This window comes from Trematomus bernacchii, unplaced genomic scaffold, assembly GCF_902827165.1.
Source record: "Trematomus bernacchii unplaced genomic scaffold, fTreBer1.1, whole genome shotgun sequence".
Classification (NCBI taxonomy): Eukaryota; Metazoa; Chordata; class Actinopteri; order Perciformes; family Nototheniidae; genus Trematomus; species Trematomus bernacchii.
This window is the reverse complement of record NW_022987803.1, coordinates 1,896,041-1,917,493: the sequence shown is the minus strand read 5'-3', so window position 1 is coordinate 1,917,493 and position 21,453 is coordinate 1,896,041. Positions and strand designations below refer to the sequence as shown.

Below are 21,453 nucleotides of genomic sequence, written 5' to 3'. Positions count from 1 at the left end.
TTGTATATGATATGTCAATAAACCTTAGAAAATCTTGAAATCTTGAAAGGTATGTGCAAAATAGCCATTATATACAGTTTTTAATTAACTATTAGTAGAGAATAACGAGTAATAAATATGCTTTATAGAGATCTACAGATACATATTTAGTCTTCTCAAGCACCCACTACCAAATATCTCGCCTGATTGTTGGCACTTGACAATCACCTTCACTGAATTTTACTCAGGTGCAACTAAAGTCTGATTTAAGGGTTGTTTATATTTCACATCATTAATCCAAATCTGTAAAGTAACTAAAATAAATGTAGTGGAGTAAAAATACCAGGTTAATCTTAAAGAAAGCCCTCAGGATTATAAAAGACCCCCATCACCCCAGCCACAAACTGTTCTGTCTGCTGCCGTCTGGCAGGCGGTACCGCAGCATCCGGACTAAAACCACCAGACTCAGGGACAGCTTCATCCCACAGGCCAGAAGACTATTAAACACCTGAACTTAGAAACAACATCCATAACATTCATCTGGCTGCTACTTAGAAATTATTTATCTAATATATCATATTCCAATCACTTGTATATAGACTCTTATTGCACTATTTCACTTTTGACTATTTGACTATTTTTCTTTTTGTATTTACTTGCACTATTTTTTCTGTGTATCTGTTTTATTGTGTTGCACTGATGGAGGAGCCTGTGACCTGGGGGGGGGGGGGGGGGGGTAGGACACGTTCTAAGCACATGGTGTAGTCCCATAGCTGAGGATTCTGGGTAGTGTAGTGTCTTCTGCCATCCAAACACTCCGAAAAAATATTTGTTTCTCCGAATCGAAAGGGGGAAATACAAAAGCATTGTACACAATTTAAACCAATCAATGTTGTGTAATTAACAAGGATAATCTGGTGTTTTTGAGTTGATGAGTAGTGCAGATATCACTGTAAATAAAATCAATCGACAGTAGGAGAATACTTACTTCCGGGTGTAAAATCCTCCGTTATCCAATGGGAATGGACGCTCACATTGCTCTTTGGGTCCGTAATACAATAAAGGGGACATGATCAAATAGGAATATAATTATCTTTGAAATAACGTTAACTAAAGGGAACAATCTATTTGACACAGCTGAAGCTCTGGCCTTCCTTAAAAACAAACTCATTTAATAAACACACAATGCACTGTTTTTTGAGAACAAAAATTGGTAACTAATGCACCATAATACATTCTGACGAAAACTAAAAATGATTATGAATACAAATAAAATAAAAGAAGCCTCCCGTGAGTTACTACAAGCTATAAAGTAGATTTAAAAAACGTTTTATAGAATAAAAGCTGGACGTTGTAGAAATGTGTGTGTGCACCACGACAAAGGAGCCTCATTCACTTTACATTGGGGTTGTTTGCGTGGTGCAGACACGTACATGTAGCAAAGTTCGTGACTCCACCACGCACTGCGGTGTTAAGGAGTCGTGGTGGAGTCACGCATTCTGGTGAGACCAGGTTGATAAATGCCTAAATGCTAATAAAAGTCTTCTGAAGCCTTTCCCTTCCTCCTTACCCTTCTGCTGCTCTTACCTGAAGCCGGACCTGTGGTGCTTTCACAAATACAAACAATGCTCCGGTGTAGCATTGTTTACCTCCCTCAGGCGAGCAGGTCCTTCCTCGTCACAAATTAGTGAAGCTTGTTTTTATTGAAAAATAACATAGGTTACATGTTTGCATTGTCTGAATGCATGTCTATTTATTCCGCCCTGAAGTTTCTGGCACATTGTTTATTTTGTTGCTCATAGAACACGTAGAGGAAAACCGGATACAAACACAGAAAGAGTTTCTGTCCTGAACATCCTTATACTTCAACTTTTACTTTTGTGACTGAAGTGTGGCTTTTCTCTTATTGCAGCACTGGCAGGAGATATTCTTACTTTTCTCATAACACCTTTCTGATATTATCAGATATGTATAAAAGCATGGCCCAGTCGCAGTTCTCACTTTGAGCTGTATGCATTATCACTTTGTATTTTAACTAATAATATATGGTTGAAAGATAATAAGCTTTAAGTCCTCAGCAGGCTTTGCTGAGACAAACTGCACAGTTGACTGAGCGCCATTAGGGCTGGAGGGCCTCCAGGTGTGAGAGCCTTGTCATTGCTTTAGACAGCATCCTGTGCAATAGCTGCCCACTGCTCCTAGTACAAGGATGGGTTAAATGCAGAGGTCAAATTTCACTGTGTGTGCTGTGTGCATGTATGTGTGACATTAAAGAGGGTTTCATCCTCCGATTCTATTCTTCAGTGCTTCTGCAGTGGCTCCATGTATTGCATTGTTTTCTTCAGCTGGGCCACGTCATTTTTTAAAATCTAGGTTTTATATTTGCTTATTACTTTGATCTACATATGAAATCCCTGACCCCGTACATGTGTCTTTCATTCAAGAAACCCCGTCTGACTTAAGTATTACATCGTGAATTAGAGATGCTGATTCAAGCTTTCATATTATTATACTTTCAAGCAAAAAGGCTAAATATTCCGTCATTTAATTTCTCCAATTTGAGGATTTGCTTTTGGTCTCCATGGACACTGGGAAATGTATGTAAGTACTTTAAGTAAATAGACAAGTGTGATATAAGTGTGTGTTCTGACAGGGATTGTGTGAACATCAGGTGACAGTACCAGCATTACTGGCCAGGACAGGGTCGATGGGTTTCACACATGTTCAGGATCCTGCGTGGAACCCTTGGTTTGTGTGGGAGCATTAGTGCCCCATGGAGGTAGTGATCATATGAGGTCTCGGTCCAGTGCGCGGCCCTCGGGCTGGAAGTGGGGCCTTAGAGCTGGGGGTGTACAAACCCTAAGCCAAGAGCTCATTATCACAATGCCCCATTATAGCCTTTGGATTAGGGCTGGGATGAAACCCCCCCGCAGAGGCCAAATCAAACAGTCTGCATACAATTCCTGAATTATTCCCCTCGGTTTGTCACTTCCTATGTTAAGCCTGCTACCCTCAACTGCCCTTTTTGTACAACATTAGAATAAAGTGCTTTTGCTGCACACCTGATGTAGTGGATATTTATTATAATCTGTGTTAGAGTGGCTCTAGGTTCTGGTGTGAAGGTCTATTTTTTATGTTGGAATTGCAAAGAGGGTGTTTCTGTCACAAGGTAAAGTCTGAAGAGGTTAAAAGTCCAGCAGCACTTGTAATATGTAGAAGAACAACAACAGGCTCATCTGTTTAATGCCATTATCCAAAGGTCCTTTCCACTTTAAGAGTCAGTTTTCTTTGGTTAGAGATCAGTGAAACTATCACAGGTTCTGGATGACGTCTCATGCGGTCACTTGCCCGACACTTCTGGGTGTTACTTAAATGTCTCCGAAGCTTTTAACTTGATTGCTGCCAAATGTGATTCAGGCTTTTTTATAGTCTCCCAAAACTGGTTCTATCTGGCTGAGTCAGATTAACCTGAGCAATAACAGTTCATGGTGAGTACAGCGAAGAGAATACAATTGTGACAAGCAGTAGCGCTGAGCAAAGTGATTAGAACGCGACCAAACACACATTTATAAGGTCAGGCAACACTAACCAGGCATAGGGACCATACGTTCGCTGTTATCATAGCAGCTATCGGATGGAATCAATACATGGGCTACACTGGTTGCCATGTCAGACTATCAGAGGTAAAATCATAATGAAAAATACGTTGGTAGAATATGCCTGTAGGAAAAGGCTTATGCCACAATTATGATAGCAACAAGTAGTCAAGATAATCAGATTAGCTTAAATTGCTATGCTAACATCACCCATCTAATACCAGAGAAACTTTAATAACGGCGTTGTTAGCATGTTAGCCTTTGCTTCACTAGAGCCAAACAGTGTCCATTCAGACTGAAACACATCCACTCATGGGGCTTGGGGGATATGCATTAGTTGCTTGTGTGACAGTCACACAGAGAATTACTGCTTTCCAGCGCCTCTGCTTTGAGTGTCTGGGGCCTGGCCACGCCGAGGACGGCCTGACCCAGTCTCCGGCCTGCAATGCTTCCCGCATGCTCCCACGGCTCAGCCACCGGCATCGTCTGGAGCATTTTCAGGCATATTATGTCTCGCCGGAGGAGGTAGAGGACCAGGATCTCGAGATGGTGGAAATGGAGGAACAGGATGTCGCGGGGGAAGTGCCATTCATGTTCGCCATTCCGGCGGGTCGGGCGGCCCCGTTCATCGAGGAGGAAGACGACGAGGACGCCTCGTTGTCTGGTGCTTCCGGGTCTGCGGTGATGACTGTGGCGGCGGAGCGTGTGGGCCTACCGCTCCCCCCACCACTGCCACCGAGGCCGGTAAGCCGCCTTCGTCAGGGGTTCTACGGCCCGGTGCGTCCGGCGCAGCCGGCCTACGTTTCGCCCCCGTTGCTGGATATCTGGCAATGTGTGGAGGCAATCTGACCCACGGTGTGGCCGCCGCAGCTGGACGCGTGATGTCCCTGGCTGCCCGACCCCGCGAATGGCAGGCCCCACCTCAGCAGAGGGCCTCTGGGTGTGTCAACAGCCTTATTCAGCGGCGTGAGTGTAGAAGATATATGCACGGCGGCGTCTTGGTCTATGCCAGGCCCCTTCATAAAGTTTTATCTCTTGGACATGTCTGGCTCCTTCTCGTCGTCTGTGCTTGCCGGCGCAACACATGACTGGTGAGAGGGGGTGGGGGGGCTGTGGGTCAGTAGGTATCTGACCCTCCCTGGACATAATGCGCTTGTGTTTTTTCCCGTGCTCCTTAGGGACTCAGGAGACATGGTGCGCAATCAGCCCCATACAGGGCTGGAGGACCTCACTATTCGCCTTCACTATTGTCCATGCCCACTCTACACGGGGTAAGCGTGTGTGAGTGTGGGGGACGTGGTGCACTTATGTTTTCCCATGCTCCTTAGGGAACTGGGGAACATGATGCGCAGTAGGCTCCATACAGAGTCTCCGCACTGTTTTTCCATGCACACTCTACACGAGGTAAGCGTGTGTGAGTGTGCCTTATCCAAGCTGCGGCCCCGACTTCTCCACGGTTACAACCGAATGGGAGGAAGTGGGGATGCGGTGGATGTTAGCCAAAAGCCAGTCAGGGACAGTGTGATGGGTCGATGTTGTTGGACGACAGGGCGTTTATACATCAGGGCTGTGTGAGATATAACGAGGGTTTACATATTGTAACCCTGGTTATATAAGCACAGGCGGAGCCCTCTACCTGGGGGCCCTGTCTGTCCTATGCCACTCGCTGAAGAGGGTGTAGGATGACGGTCGGAGGGCGTAGCCGCCTTATATACTGTGGGCCTGCGCGCGCATTCAGGTAGGCTCGCCCCGATTGGCCGGCTACGTTTACGTAACTCAGTAGGTAAAAGCACGCACAGCATGATAGAGAGTAGTACCCATAGAGTCCAGTAGAGGGCTCCGCCTGTGCTTATATAACCAGGGTTACAATACATAACTCCTCGTTTCAGTGAGACAGCATATATCAATATTATAATCTGATATTAAATCATTTACCAATATTGCTTTAGATGCTAGAAATCTTATGTTTAAGAGTCCACATTTAATCTTCCTGTTTTGTTGCACTGTAGTAGTTGTTACATTTACTTGTATTAGGGGTTATTATGTATGACACCTATTAGGTTTTACTTAAAATTGTCCTTGGGCAGACACACACACCGTTAATATTGGGTATTTTATTGGAGAGAGCGCAGAGAAGCGTGTAAGACTGCGACTCCGCCTCCTGGTCTTAGATCTGGCGCCCTAGGCGACCGCCTATGTCGCCTATGCCAAAAACCGGCCCTGTGTATTACTAAGAAACAAGGTATTGGACTTGAGTCAGCCACCATATGCTGGGTGGACCCAAAAAGGACAGAGCATCCAGAGAAAGAGGAACAGTGCATGGAGCATCTACTGTAGGTGAATACTGTGAGAGTCATGACAGCCTGTATGCGTACATAATTCAGTCACAGTGTTTCCGTGCTGTTGGCTGAACCCACTGCACACATGGAGGCTGTGTAATGATTGAATATGGATCGTCTTTGGTGGGTCAAAGTGTGATGAGAGTGGAAGTAATGAACCAGTTACACAGACAGAGAAAGAGCTTCTGCTCTAGTGATGCAGCAACTGGTGCAACTACCTCTGTGCTATCTTCCATTAGGCCTTCAGCTGCTGTTACAGCCAGAGACTCACTCAGACATCACAATAATGGCTTACTGATCCTGGTCAAAGGCTACTAAGGTCTCAGCTCCCTTTGAATCGGCACACCTACAGTAATAGCTGCATTTCTGGGACTGGATTAGTTTTAGAATCACATTGAAAGTTTGCTTAGAAAAGGTACAATGGTGATCAACACCTATGATATTTATTAATTTGCAGTTCAATTTTTAACCTTTGTATGGTTTGTATTGTAGTTAAGTTGCTGAGGGTGTTAAATCACTCGTTTTGTGAGGATCCACAGCACTACCTCCTTTCCCTGTTTTCCATCTGTGTTGGTTTTTTGTGTGTGTGTGTGTGTGTGTGTGTGTGTGTATCCGCCCTTACTACTACGGCCACTACTCACAGACCCAGTGCACTGTTTTGCAATGAAACCTGTTTCAACTCCTGTTTCCGTTCTGAGTGAGGTTGCTATTCGCAAGCGTAACACATTCCTTAGCAAGTCTTAGCATGTTCAAAGATTCAAATACAGTGTAGTTTTGCAATGAAAAACGTGGGTCATAAGTTTCTAATGTAAATATATACAAGACATTAAAGGGCCCATGTCATGCTTTTCCGGTTATTACCCGTCCCCTTGTGTGTTACGAAGGTTTTTATGCATGTAAACGGTGTGCAGAGTCAAAACCCTCAAAGTACACCCTGTAGCGAGTAAAACTCTAACACAGAAAATACCTCCCCAAAACGCCTCGTTGGAGATACGTCACTGCCCATTTGATTCTTCAACAAAATGGACCAATCCGGAAGAGCTATGGCCACACCCAGCGGCGCTGGCCGCACCCTCTGCCAGCCTAACATTTACTGTTGGAAGCTCTGGTTCAGTTCACAATCGATCCAGTCATGCCAATGCCAAGGACCTGTTTCCTGAAATGTGAGGAGAAATCTGAGCTGTTTGTCCTACCGACGGAAGAACCACGACGAAGTCAGTGGTTGACATTTATTTTTAACACTGTTCCTTCAGAGGTTCGAAGAACGTTACTGTGTGCGCGGCATTTCACAGACGAAAGCTTACAAAACATTGCCCAGTTTGAGGCCGGATATGCACAGCATTTGAAACTGAAGGACGATGCTATTCCTAGTTTGTTTGGACCGTTTGGAGCAGGGGAAGATTCGGGTACACAACCTGTAAGTTTGCATTGTTATTTGTGTATTTATCAAACAAGGTATTGTTAGTGATTCTTGAACCCCGAGAGCAGGAGAGACTGAAAAGAGTCAAGGCAAGCTTATAAAAGTTAACAGCATTTAATTACACAAAAGATGCGGTGGTATACAAATGAAATGTGCTCGTTGGTGGTCTGCCCCTGCCAGCTGTTTGGTCCCGTCCGTCCTGGGTCAGCTGGGGGCAAGGAGAGAGAGAGATATGCTTCTTGTGTCTCCCGGGTATCAACTGTAGTCTTCTCCTATTGGCCGGCGTCGACGGGGGCGTGTCCAATGCAAATCCTGTCGGTTTCTGCTGCTGAATTACATCACTCAGATGTCTGTGGTCATCTAAACATTCCCTAATAAACCTCATTCTAGCGTCAATAAATGAGTGTTAAACCCAGGGTGTTTAGTGTACAACATCACGTTATTTCACCTTCAATTCACGGTTTGAAAACGTAGCATTTCGCCACATGCTAATGCTAACCGGAAATGACGAAATTCACCAGCGGAAAACCGGAAGTCACTTGTGAATCTTCGGTTTTCAGAATAAAACAGATTTAAATTAAATACAGTGTATTTCATTCAAATTACGCCACATCAACATTGATTTTAATTTCTAACAATCCCTCCTTTCACACCTTTTAAGGTGTGAACACAATACTGAAATCAATGAGTTCTTCATAAGACTGCTTTTAAACTGACGGTATGTTTTAGACTAAATTATGCCATAAAACATTGATTTTAATTTCTAACAATCCCTCCTTTCACACCTTTTAAGGTGTGAACACAATACTGAAATCAATGAGTTCTTCATCTGAACGTTGCATAGTACATAACTCATAAAGGGTAGAAAATACAAATAGGAACAATACATATTCATCATAAATGCGAAGTTTTTCATTTGTGCATAACTTCTAGCTTAAACTTTTAATGTCACTTCGTAAAATAGCAGCAATTAGCTTGGTATGGAAAACGTCGAACTCCCTCCTTTCACATCATATATATCATCTTCATACTGTATCTGGTGTAAAGGCACTTGTTCTTTCACAAAATATAAGGAGGATAAAACTATCTGAAAATATTACTCTTTATTTAAACAATCCTATCCTCTTCAGTGTTGCATACACTCCCTTTTTCAACTAATGTCTAGCGCTATTCTATCGGTCTGTTTTTATCTGACTGTTTGTGTCATCCTTTTACTGTGTCTCTGGTGTAATTTATGAATCTCTGCTAGTTATAGCAGATATAGTTCTCCCCATCCACATTCTTATTGGTTGTGGGACAGAGGAATAATAATTCAGAACCTGCTGATATCTAAATCTTAATACTCGGCATATGTTACAAACAAAATAAAACATCTTCATGGTGAACTAAATAACATATTTCAATAGCTCGGAAATGTCTGATGAGCATCTGTGTTGTTCCTAAATAAAATCCTTGTAATCTTTTTCAAATCTAAATATAACAATGAACTATTCCTGTTTGTGGTAAAGGCACACACTAACTTTATGTCATATAATTTCATTATGGATTCAAAACAACTAAAGTCATGGTACTGTCAGTGAATGATTATTCATTCATTCACATTCATTATTCATGTCTATTATCAAGCTGAAAAATGATTACAGAATTCCAACATACTGTCAGCAAATGTCTTTCTATTATACATTTAAATTGCCCTTGTGTTCATTTATATCCCCATAATGACCTAAACAATAAAGTCTATGGCTTTTACTTCTATTTCTTTACCAGGCTAGTTACAAGATGTTGTCTAAATTAAATTATGTGTCATTACATTAATATGTTTTAGCTTAACTGTAATATGTTCTTTCTATATTTCAAACCTCAGTTACTCTAATGTCTGTTAAAATATTACAAAATTGTGTCATTATCACAGGTCAACTTCTTTGGTATTCCATTCTGGAATTACATCTCTCACAGTAGCCCCTTGGCCACTGCTTCTGCATCTGTGTTACCTGTTCAAAATGCAATCAATATTTAGAAACATGTCAACATTCATCAAACAGTATCTTATCCCCAGATATGCAGCAGGTTAATTCAAAAACTATCATTCAATGCTCAGTTTGAACATCTAGGTTGGGGCGGAAGGTTTCTTTCAATCCCTAAAAGAAAAATTTAAATTGTGAATTTGACAGCCATGTTGACGTTATACATTATACACACTCCCCCTTTTTACACATGAACTCATGTGTAATAAAATCCTGGGAGGGGAGGAGAGAAAACTTTCAGTTACATTTTGGTTAGGGACATAGCAATTTTACATCCATTATTATTATTATCTTTCCACAGTAAACACCTCAGTGAAAATAAGTGTTTCTCTTCATCTTTCAGTCCTAAAAGAAACAGAATCTTCAGATTATAGTTTGAGTTTTTCCATTTGCAAAACGCCAACTCCTGTGGGAGTAAAATATCATCAAGTAGATTAGAAACGGGTCCCATGTGCGGTTTCCCTTTTTTGTGGAATTATAGGAAACCTCTCGTTTCCCTTGGAGCTCCAAAATAATGTGTTAGTCCAAAAAAATGCTTGGTTAGTTATTGTTTTAGAATCATGCAGTTACATTGATCACATGCCGGCATTCATTCACACTCATACCGTCTGGTTGTCAAGTCAGGTTCGGTCAGGTACACCCCAGAGTCAGTCATTGACAGTGCTTTTGTCACACTGTCAGTCAGGGTCAAAGGTCATTTGGTCTCGGTCTTTTGGCCATGTCATGCTCTGCAGAGTCTTTTCAGAGGTAATTCAGCATAGGCGGGTACCCTTTATCTACAAAAATATGTCATATGCGGAGCGCCATTCCTTATTCATTCATGATTTCAACTATGATTTTCAAGATGGTTCTAACTTTTCATTGGGACTTCTGCCTCCCACCTTTCTTGAAATTTGGTACAAAATTCACTTCCTTATAGTACTACTACTGCAGTTTATTTACACCTAATTAGTATTAAAATGTCTAAAATATCTATTTCAGAAACTTATGTACATGTGGCTATTATCTTGAGTCAAAACATTATTAGGATCTGTGTAGCTCTGCTATGTATTTCATAACTCCTTATAATGTCACTTAAACCCCTTTTCTGGTCTACTTAAAAAACAATGTTAATCCCCTCAGCAGTGTGTGGAACCTTGGGTGTTCGAACATGCAGGAATTACTCCCTCCTTCATCAAGGATTTAAAACAGAAGTCATTTCATATTTCCATCTTAAAGCCCTCCTATGGTAATAACTATGCCACAATGGTGAAATCAATACTTTAGATTGGAATACTATATTTGGCTTGGTCCTAGCTCTCCCTTTAACATTATCCATACAAATAAAGATTTGTCTGAACTTATACAGTGGTTCCTAAAACTATCCCTTTAATCTGTAGATCAATATTGTAACAAATTAAATCACCACTTTATTCACACATGAATAAGAATCTCTTGATGGAAAGATTGAAGAATATAGTTCTACTCTGTACTCCAAAACACCCACTGCTTAAAGTGTAGTGAATGTTTCCATCATGTCTCCCCCTTTATCCCTCAGTGTGTTTTAGGATGATTCTCATTTTACTTTAATAGTTTCCTCTTTACTGCTATTTTAATTTACCAATTGATTAATTCATGGTTAATACATCTTTTTGTCTTTACATATTTATTAAGTCAATTCAAGTTCTTTAAATGTGGTCACTTTTATGTGCGTTTTGTGAATAAGTGTGTTTATGTGTAAACTCACTCATTCCCGTTTTCCTGTTCTCCTCCCCTGGTTTTCTCAAGCCGTGACCCCGGCCTCCTCACTTCCAATCGACCATGCCAACTCCTCTGATTCTGTCTTCAGTCCATCAGCACTTGAATCCATCGGCTGTAACTCTTTTAGGCAGCCTTTGGCCCAGTTACATCTGCAGCCCACATCATGCCACTGTTCTTGTACTGCTTTGCATTTCATCTCCTCCTTTACAGTCTCTCTACTGTTTTTATGGAGGGCGGATTCTGCTCTCATGTCCCACACTTTGCTCTTGTGCCAAATCTCGTGGCTCAGCTTGGAACTTCATGTCCTGTCTGAGGGACCGATGAGAGTATCTCTCTGTATGTCAGCATGCCGTTTGGTTCTGGATGCCACAGGTGGAGTTAGTTCTGGCTGCAGTTCTGGATGCAGTCTTGTTGTTGTTGTTGGTTCAGCTCTGGTTCTCTGTCTGTTCGATGGAGAAGGAGGAGTCTCCTGTTGGGTTAGGTCTTTTGTCAGCTTGGAGGGTCGGGGTCGTAGCCTTTCTGACTCAGAGGGGGAGTCCAGGTCTCGGGACGCATTACCTATAGGAAGTCTAGCACACTGAGGTTAAAAAAATTCAACCCTTTCCACTCTGTCTTTTTCTAATCATACTATCTGTCTTAGTTGTTAAATGCCATCTAAACAACACAATTAATGTCTACTAATGTTATTACAAAATCTCCTTCTAAAAATTATTTCAACCATTGTTACATATTTACCCAACATAACTCTTTCAAGAAACCATTTTCTCCTATAAATTGAAATACTTACATGTTTCAAGCATCACATTCCCCACACTACGAAAGAACATCTCCATACTTTCTCCAATATTTTAAATCCCACTGTTACTTAGAACAATAGTAAAAAACCTGCAGAGGACACTAATCAGACCACAGTAATGTAAATTGACTCAAGTGTAGGCCTATGTCTACTTTCCATTATACTTATTACTTTTGGTGAACATTTGTTTATATTATCTAAATTCCTTGTCTATGACTTGGAAATAGTTTGAGTATAAAAATGTGTTTTTACTCTGGTGGTGCCTTACCTAAAAATGTTCAATTACTTATTGTGTTGTACCAGTTTTTCCAAAATCAGTTCTAACTGCCGTGCCGTTTCTGGAAATGTGGCGGTACAGCTACACAATTTGCAAGAAAGTGCCAACATGTTCCTTTGTTAACTCTGATCCGGAGTGCATCTGCAGTGCGTTCCACAACTTCCCATGGTCCACTCCATACAGGTTGCAACGAGTTCATCTTGTGGATTTTTACTTTCACCCAATCACCTGATCCAACAGAAATATTCATCATGGACCTGGCATATGCTTCCGCCTCAATTTTCCTAATATCTAACACTGGTTCTCCTCTGTATTGTGAGGGGCTACATTGTGGTGGATATTGCTGAGTGGGGCAATCTCTGGCCAAATGTCTACAATCACCACATATGAAGCAGCCATCATCCCTTCTCCCTCTTGATCGTTGCTTTCCTCTCCATTGTCCCTTTTGTTGTATGGGAGGGTATACCTGTGCTTGCGGCTGTACTTGGGTAGGAGGATATGCAGGTGTTTGCTGTTGAAGATACTGTGGTGCTTGTGGCTGTACTTCGGTAGGAAGATACACAGGTGCTTGCTGTTGCTGGAGTTGTGTGGGACATTCATTGGACCAATGTGACGTCTGACCACGTGTGTAGCAGCCACCATTCTGGAAACCTCTTCCTCTGAAACTTCCTCCTCCGCTTTGTTGGTTCTGCATTTGATTCTCTGGTTCTTCCTGAGTTTGAACTGTTGGAGGTGTTCGCCCTGCCTTCTCTGCTAGTATGGCCATCTGCTTTGTCGATTTCTTGTTTTTATTAGCTTCGGCCTCTTTCTCAGCTTCGGCATCTTTCTCAGCTTCTGCATTTTTCTCAGCTTCTGCATTTTTCTCAGCTTCTGCATCTTTCTCAGCTACTTGCATCTTCAAAAGTCTTAGTTTTAGTGCTTTCATCACTTCGTCATTTTCCCTCTGTGTTGCCTGGTATGTCATGTCGTGGTGAATGAGATGTTGTTTCCATTCTTCTGGGAGTTTAGCTTCTAATCTCACCACGGCTTCCAGGCATACCTGCACTGATCGGGGAAGGGCTTTAATGACCGCGTTCTTCCACAACATTACGACAGCCGGAGAAACGTCATGTCGTTCTCCAGTGCAGTCCTCCCACACTCCTTCACATCTCTTCAGGAAGGTATGCATGTCCTCCCCCGGTTCTTTTCTCAGGCTGTTGAGGGCGTGTAAACTGCGTGTTGTCGGGTAGATGTTACGAATAGCAGCCCAATAGCTCGACCTGATATTGTTGAATGAAGTGTCATCTGGAGAGTTGGTGCATTTGGCCATGAAATCTACTGCTCTTGCCTCTAGTCTGCCTTCTATCCGTCTAAGCAGTGCCCTCATGTCTCCCAAGCACAGGTGGTCTTGGACAGTGTACTTCTCCAGATCTTTCACCCACTTCTGACCTCCTTGGGTGAGTGGAGGTAGCTTTGCCACTAATGATTCCATGTCCCTGTGAGCCCATGGTTGGTAGTCAAATCCTCCTCTCTCAGCCGCTATCAATGGCATGGAGGTATGTGCACTGGTCTTGGTTCTTCCAGCTTTGGGGCATGTCCCAGGGTATTCGTCCTTACTATTGTTCTCTGAGGGAGATGCAAATCTGCGTCGTTGCTGTGACTGTTCTTGGTAGGGGGAGTGTCTACTGGTTACAAACTGTGTACTGCCATCGTCATCTTCATCTTCATCTCCTTTGGAATAGTCTTTGTCAGGAGAGTAATTTGTTCGGCGTTTTGTTTGAGATTCTCCCCATTTTTTAGTTATTTGTTGTTTTCTTTCATCTGCAGAATGTGTTGTTTCAGGAGAGCAACCAGTTCGGTAATTTTTCTCTTCTTGCTCTTTTTCCCATATTTTCCTTTCTTCTTGTTCTTGTCTTTGTCTTTCTTCCATTCTTCTGATGAGTTCTGCTTCCATTCTGATGAGTTCTGCTTCCATTCTTCTGTTGAACTCTTCCTCTCTGATGAGTTCTGCTTCCATTCTTCTTTTGAACTCTTCCTCTCTGATGAGTTCTGCTTCCATTCTTCTTTTGAACTCTTCCTCTCTGATGAGTTCTGCTTCCATCAGCTGGTTGACACTGGATATGATTCTTACCTCATACGCCAATTCTTTCACATTTGGGGCTTGAATTGAAGCTTGGTGAGAAGGGTTGTTCTCTGATATGTCGGGAGGAGACACTTCGGTCAGGCTTGGATACTGCTTTGGAGTTTGGATAACTGGAGCCTCTTCTGTTATTTCTGCTGTGTCTTCATTTACTGGCAGATCTGCTGCTTCTACCAAATGTAAGCTTGTTGTCAATCCCTGGCTGGCATATTTTAGATGGAGTATCAGACTTGTAACTCTAGCTTTTCTTTCTTCAGCTTTGTTCATAGCGCTTTTTCCAGGTCCATACCACGAGGGTCGTCCGGCTTTGATCCATGCCTCTTGCTGTTGTAGGTATTCTCCATTCTCATATTCAACTACAGCTTTTCTATGGGCTTTCGTTGGTCCAGGTTTATCATCTGCTGGAATCAATCCTCTCGTTTGCCACTGCTCGAACAGTTTCTCTATTCTGTTCCATGTCTTCTGTCTAGCTTTTGGCGCTGTCATAGCATCTGACCTGATGTTTACCCTCTCCTTAATATCTGCAGTTGAGCCTGGCATTTAGAATGCTCTTAACTTAGTGTCATTTAGTGACATGTTTCACTTGGATGGAATTATGAAGTTTATCAAAGAAGAATTACTAATCCACTGAATAGTACCTTTGTATTCTTTATAAAAGTATCCTATGTCATCTGAACTCAACTTTAGAATCTGGTCATCTTTTTTTTTGAAGTTTTTAATAAAAGATTAATAAAGTAAATTAGAAATTATGCAAATTTTAAAATCAGAAATTTAAAAAATAAAAAATGTACAGTGTATGGTTTTGACCTTTAAAATATGAAAATAGGAATATGGTGAAAATCCAAATAAACTGTGTACAGTGTATTCTGAAGTTTATGAAATTATGCAAATGTCATAACTACAATACTTCAATTCAGAGAAACCACATGTAATCTTTATCTGTGTGTGGTGAAGAATGCATTAACTGTAATGGTGTGTCCGCTAGGGGAGCTGTCTTATTTTTAACTCCTTTCAAATGCATCAACGAGTACTTCCGGTTCATAAACCTACTTCCGGTTTATTTACCCAAATAAAGTTAAAATTACTTTCTATGAAAAGCATGAAAAACAAAAACAACTTAATCTACTCTCAATGTTCATCTACACCATCCCTGTGTATCCACCATTCCAGTAGTTACCAGTTGTATCTTTACTCAAACTATTTCACCACCTAGTAATGCCAACTGGCTAGCTAACTAGCTTAGCAGTATAGCATTAACCTCATGTGACTGGGGGAAGGGGAGGGGAACAATGGGAACATGTGATGCAATTGAAAACCACACTGCTTGAAACACTCCAATACAAACTTCATTTATCTTAGCTCTAAATTCTATAGATGCTGACCTTAAAAGCTGATCTTATACCAATCTTGTACACAATCTTTCCGGCTTAGAACATCACACAAAAATATACTTTTCGGCTTAAGAACTCCACACAATATACTTTATTAAACGAGACTACGCCGGTTTAACACATCAAACATATAAACTAACATGAACGGACCCAGTCCAGTGCAAAACAGATCATGGCTCGTACCTCCCCAGAGATCTTAACACTATTTGGAGCCAGTCCAATGTAAACCAGATAACCTCTAGTGCCTTCCCAAAGGTCTTTAATATTCACATTAATCGGGCGGCGCCGAAGAAACACTATAAACAAAACCGCACCACTCGCAATCACAACACAGATCAATCTACTACTCACCACCAACGCTTGCACCTAATGTAAGTTATTTAACTATACAGTTTTTGAATTAAACAGGTAACCGTCTCACCTTTGATTTAGGCCCAGCCAAAAAATCCTTTGTCTGCCGCCTGTTGTGATGCTAGTTAGCTGCAGCTTTCCTCTCTTCCAGCACTCTCCAGTCTCAGAGTCCCTTCGTTGGTGTCACGATCTGTCTGTGTTGTGTTTTGTCTTGTCTTTTTCTGGTTTCCTGTTTTGTTTTGAAATGTTTTCCTCGTGTCTTCTCTGTTCCTTCTTCCTGTGTTTGCCTTCCTGTCTTAGTTTCCCTGGTGTGTCTGATTGTTTGATTGTGTTCACCTGTTGCCCTTGTGTTTCTGCCTCCCTTACCCCAGCTGTGTCTCGTCTTGTGATTACCCCTCTCTGTATTTAGTCTTGTCTCTTCCTGTGTTCCCCTGTCGGTTCATTGTTTGTTTCTCCTGTCTCCCACCATGTTGGTCACGGTCAGTTTTCTATAGAACCTATGTGTTTCATGCCATGCTATTGTTCAGCTTTAGAATAAAGCTCGTTTTTGTTTCGAGACCGTTTACCTTTTCTGATAGTCTGCATTTGGGTCCTACCCTTCCACGCATCCTTACAGTTGGTTGCCAATTGTTAGTGATTCTTGAACCCCGAGAGCAGGAGAGACTGAAAAGAGTCAAGGCAAGCTTATAAAAGTTAACAGCATTTAATTACACAAAAGATGCGGTGGTATACAAATGAAATGTGCTCGTTGGTGGTTTGCCCCTGCCAGCTGTTTGGTCCCGTCCGTCCTGGGTCAGCTGGGGGCAAGGAGAGAGAGAGAGATGCTTCTTGTGTCTCCCGGGTATCAACTGTAGTCTTCTCCTATTGGCCGACGGGGGCGTGTCCAATGCAAATCCTGTCGGTTTCTGCTGCTGAATTACATCACTCTGATGTCTGTGGTCATCTAAACATTCCCTAATAAACCTCATTCTAGCGTCAATAAATGAGTGTTAAACCCAGGGTGTTTAGTGTACAACATCACGTTATTTCACCTTCAATTCACGGTTTGAAAACGTAGCATTTCGCCACATGCTAATGCTAACCGGAAATGACGAAATTCACCAGCGGAAAACCGGAAGTCACTTGTGAATCTTCGGTTTTCAGAATAAAACAGATTTAAATTAAATACAGTGTATTTCATTCAAATTACGCCACATCAACATTGATTTTAATTTCTAACAATCCCTCCTTTCACACCTTTTAAGGTGTGAACACAATACTGAAATCAATGAGTTCTTCATAAGACTGCTTTTAAACTGACGGTATGTTTTAGACTAAATTATGCCATAAAACATTGATTTTAATTTCTAACAATATCTACCACGACTGTTTAAATGTGTAAGCGTGTTTCGGACTGCTAAGCCAGTGCTAACTGTGCTAACTAAGTTGCTAGCGTTTCCATATCAACTCTAATATCAGCAGATGGCCTTACATACATGTATCTCATAGCAGGAGAATGTCTGCATTCACACACGAAATACTCATAGACAGTATACTCCAGGTGATTTACCGTACGGTTAGTCGCGAAACGTAATTACATTATAGCTGGCGTTCCGAGCGTGTATGCTACCGAGCTAAACAACAAGGCTACTAAGAGCTAGACATGAGTTTGCTCGGAAAAACATTGTTTTTATGCCAGCTACAATGAATGTAGCAGACTACCCATATAAGATTGCAATTGTAAACATGTGCTTGATAGCCTAATATGAACCACTATCTGTTGTTCATAGTATAGTATAGCATATTGAACAACTGAACAACTAGCAAACGTAGATTAGCATTGTAATCCAGCTGGCAAGCTGACGAACATCAAACAACTAAATTTATTTCACACTTCCAGCAGAGACAACGGGGAAATCCCCTCTCTTTGCCTGCTCACAGACCCCCAAAGGACGGTACATTACAGTTGGCTTTCCTCCGACGCTGATAGCATGTATAGCTAACGAGGCTAGCTATACATGCTAGCGGGAAACATTGTATTCATGCCAGTTACAATGAATGACCGAATGTAGCAGACTACCCGTATAAGATTGCAATTATAAACACGTTATTGCTAGCCTAATATGAACCACTAGCTTTTGTTCATAGTAGTTTATTACACTACATTATAGTTGCCGTTCCTCCGAGCTAACGTTCATATCGTGTTTGCTAACAAGGTAAACAAGAAAGCTAGGTTAGCATATTAGCTGGCAAGCTTACTGTGTTGATTATATAGATGGATTAGATAGATCCACACTCCTACCACAACTACTACTAACGAATCTAAAACAACTAAGTTTCTCTAATATTTTGTGATTTGCATTTGATTTCGTCCAGACAGATCCTGGCCGACAATACATGACGGGGACGGGACTACCACACTGAGGCCTCGTCCTAAAAAGCCCCGGCTGCGATAGGCAAGATGCCGACAATGGGGAGGAATGGATGATATACCGTGTATATATGTATATTTATGTTCATTTTGTACATTTCTAAAAATAAAGTTTGATGGAAATACTTAGTAGGCCTATCCTTTCTTGCCTGAATTATTTGCTCCTATAACATATCATTCATATATAGCAAACCATGATTTGATTTCTCATCAAACAGTAGTAGTTTATTACAGGTAAAAATAACTTACTCTTCTATAACAACAGTTGTAGGTACAGTTCGGTTAGTTAGCGTATAAAATATACGGCTGTACCGACGCCATTATAAGACTGATGTTCCGAGAGCGAGCCGAAAAAAGCACTGTTAGACATGGGCGGAGCCTCTCTGGTGGTTGACTAATCAGAACAGAGTGGCCGAGCTGACCAATCGGAGCACACTAGGCTCACAGGGAGGGGGGGGCAAGAGCTCCAACGAGCCGTTTAGTGGAGAGAGTGAATACTACTGAATACACATACTTTACAGAGATGCTGTATGCGAAACCAATGTGAGTTTGGAAAATTGCACAGTATAAATCTATTTTAGTATACCTCAACAATGTAATTATGATCAGTGGAAATGGCCATGACATGGGCCCTTTAAACAAATAAAAAAAACAATAAAAATAGGGCAAGCTCAGGAGTTTAGCAGTCTTATTGCCTGTGTAATGAAACTGTCCCTGAGTCTGGTGGTTTTTGTCCTGATGCAGTACCGTCTGCCAGACGGCAGCAGACAGAACAGTTTGTTGCTGGGGTGATGGGGGTCTTTTATAAGCCTGAGGGCTTTCTTCCTGAGCTGCTGGGAGTAGAGGTCCTCCATGGATGGCAGCTCCGTTCTGGTGCAGTGTGCAGTTTTCACCACCCTCTGTAGAGTCAGGATCCTCTCCATGGTGCACCTGTAGAAGGTCAGGATCCTGTCACGAACGAGCTGAGAACCAAAATGCAACACACGGGACACCAGGGAAAGTCGGTAAACAGCTTTATTAAAACTTGTTTCCACAGAAAAGTTCTTGTGTAAGACAAACCGGCAGACAGTAGGCAAAGGGCTGGTCGGGGACAGGCGAGGGTTCCAGGAGTAGGCGAGACGGGAGACGCAGGTACAGGCAGGGTCAGGGAGCAGGCGAGGCAGAATAGTCCGGGTACAGGCAGGGTCAGGAAACAGGCGAAGTAGGCTGGTCAGGGACAGGCAAGCTCGAAACCGGGAGAGCAATCTGGGAGGTATTGCTGGAAAGAACTGCATGCTGCGAAGTACGATCTGGCACTGAGGTGAGAGTGAAGGGGGCCTATATACTAGTGGAGCTAATGGGTGTAACAGAGTATGAGACAGAAACAGGATGTGACTACCAGGTGACTAAGGAATGTTAATGCAGAAAATAGGTGAGTGAGGGAGCAGACTGTGACAGATCCTCTCTATGGTGCACCTGTAGAAGGTCAGGATACTCTCTATGGTGCACCTGTAGAAGGTCAGGATACTCTCTATGGTGCACCTGTAGAAGTTGCAGAGTATCCTGGAGTCCATGTTGAACCTCCTCAGCCTGCGGAGGAAGAATGGGCATCGCCGTGTCCTCTGTGTATCCTTTTCTTTAGACACAGTATTATCTTGTTCTGTCTGCTCCGTGTCACTCATTGACATTGAAGCCTCTGCGACCTGCAACATCTGTTTTGTCTGGCCCTTATATGTTGTGGCCATGTTGGAGCATTAATGCTCATGCTAGGACATCTGCACACGGACCCTCACTATTGCGGTAAGCGTGTTGTCCCTTCCGGTTGTTGTTGTCATCTCCGGGTATCCTGTGTGCCTGTTCTGCTGCTGACAGCTTATATTATCTTAAATCGATCGTTTTAAAATTCTTGATCACGGCAGCTACCTGACGTTGTAATCACACGTTACTACAGCTTAAGCACTCACAACTCTCCTTCACTTAGCGACTGTAACTCCACAGTTGCTTACACTCCTTTCGGGTTTGCTAAACGGTAGCTACTTTAGCTTGATAGCTACACTGTAAAATGTTTGGCTGTAAAATTACAGTAAATTACTGGCTACTAGTTGCATGGATTTCACAGTAATTTACTGTAAATATTTTACAGTAAATTAGAATAAAAGTACAACTAAATACTGTGACTTTACAGGTGCCATGCCCATGGAATTACTGTGATATAGCAGTACAGAGCTGTCGTATTATGGTACCTTGCTGTACATAAATTACAGTAATTACCTGTATTTTCACACTTTTACTGTAGAAGTAATGCAACACAGTAGCCAGTTATTTACTGTAAATATAAAAATGTAAATAATATGATAATATATTGTAAATTTGACTAGTTAACTGGAATTTTACCATAACTACACAATTCAATGAGCTCAATCAACAAAGAAAAACAAAGAAAATGCCCATTTTAACTTTTTATTACTCCATTGAAGTGCAATGTACATTTCACAGTGTCTTGGACATGTTGTTACAGCCCCAACCTCTACTCCGGTAGTGGCCATGAAAGAATACACGCAATAACCGGTACTTGGTAACGAGCATTTATTGATAATCAGCCGTTTGCTCACACAAGCGAAACGGGAAACAAAAAGAGGTCTGGAGGACTGGCCAAAAGGAACAAACAGAAGGAGGGAACCCGAGCCAGCCACACCACGGACCGTAGGACCCAGAGCTCCCCCCCCCCTAACCAGAAATCAAATATAAACCCTATGGGAAACAAAATAAAGCCACGAAAACTGGACTACCAGGTCCTCCAGGCTAAACATAAACACATCTGCAAAAATATGGCCTACAGCTCAAAATGGCAAAGAGGTATTCTAAGGAGAGTGTCTCCCGGCGTTAGGATAGGCGAGACATCCTTCTCCTCCCGCTTCTCTTTATATACACGGCTGAGTGGAATTTGGAACGCCTGGGCAGAGGCGGAGCCAGGGGCAGACCAGGTGCACCTGGGCAGAGGCGGAGCCAGGGGCAGACCAGGTGCACCTGGG

The 21,453-nt window shown here is 42.2% G+C and overlaps 1 long non-coding RNA gene across 2 annotated transcripts; it reads left to right on the top strand.

Annotated features, from left to right (window-relative positions):
• Positions 1–14,213: 14,213 nt before the first annotated feature.
• LOC117498537 lies at positions 14,214–18,426 on the top strand. 2 transcript variants are annotated; one of them, XR_004557588.1, is made up of 3 exons: positions 14,214–14,469; positions 14,548–14,623; positions 18,388–18,421. It is a non-coding gene; the product is annotated as an uncharacterized LOC117498537 (long non-coding RNA). The 2 variants fall into 2 exon arrangements; XR_004557587.1 differs by having other exon boundaries at positions 14,215–14,469; positions 14,548–14,619; positions 18,388–18,426.
• The last annotated feature ends 3,027 nt before the right edge of the window (positions 18,427–21,453 follow it).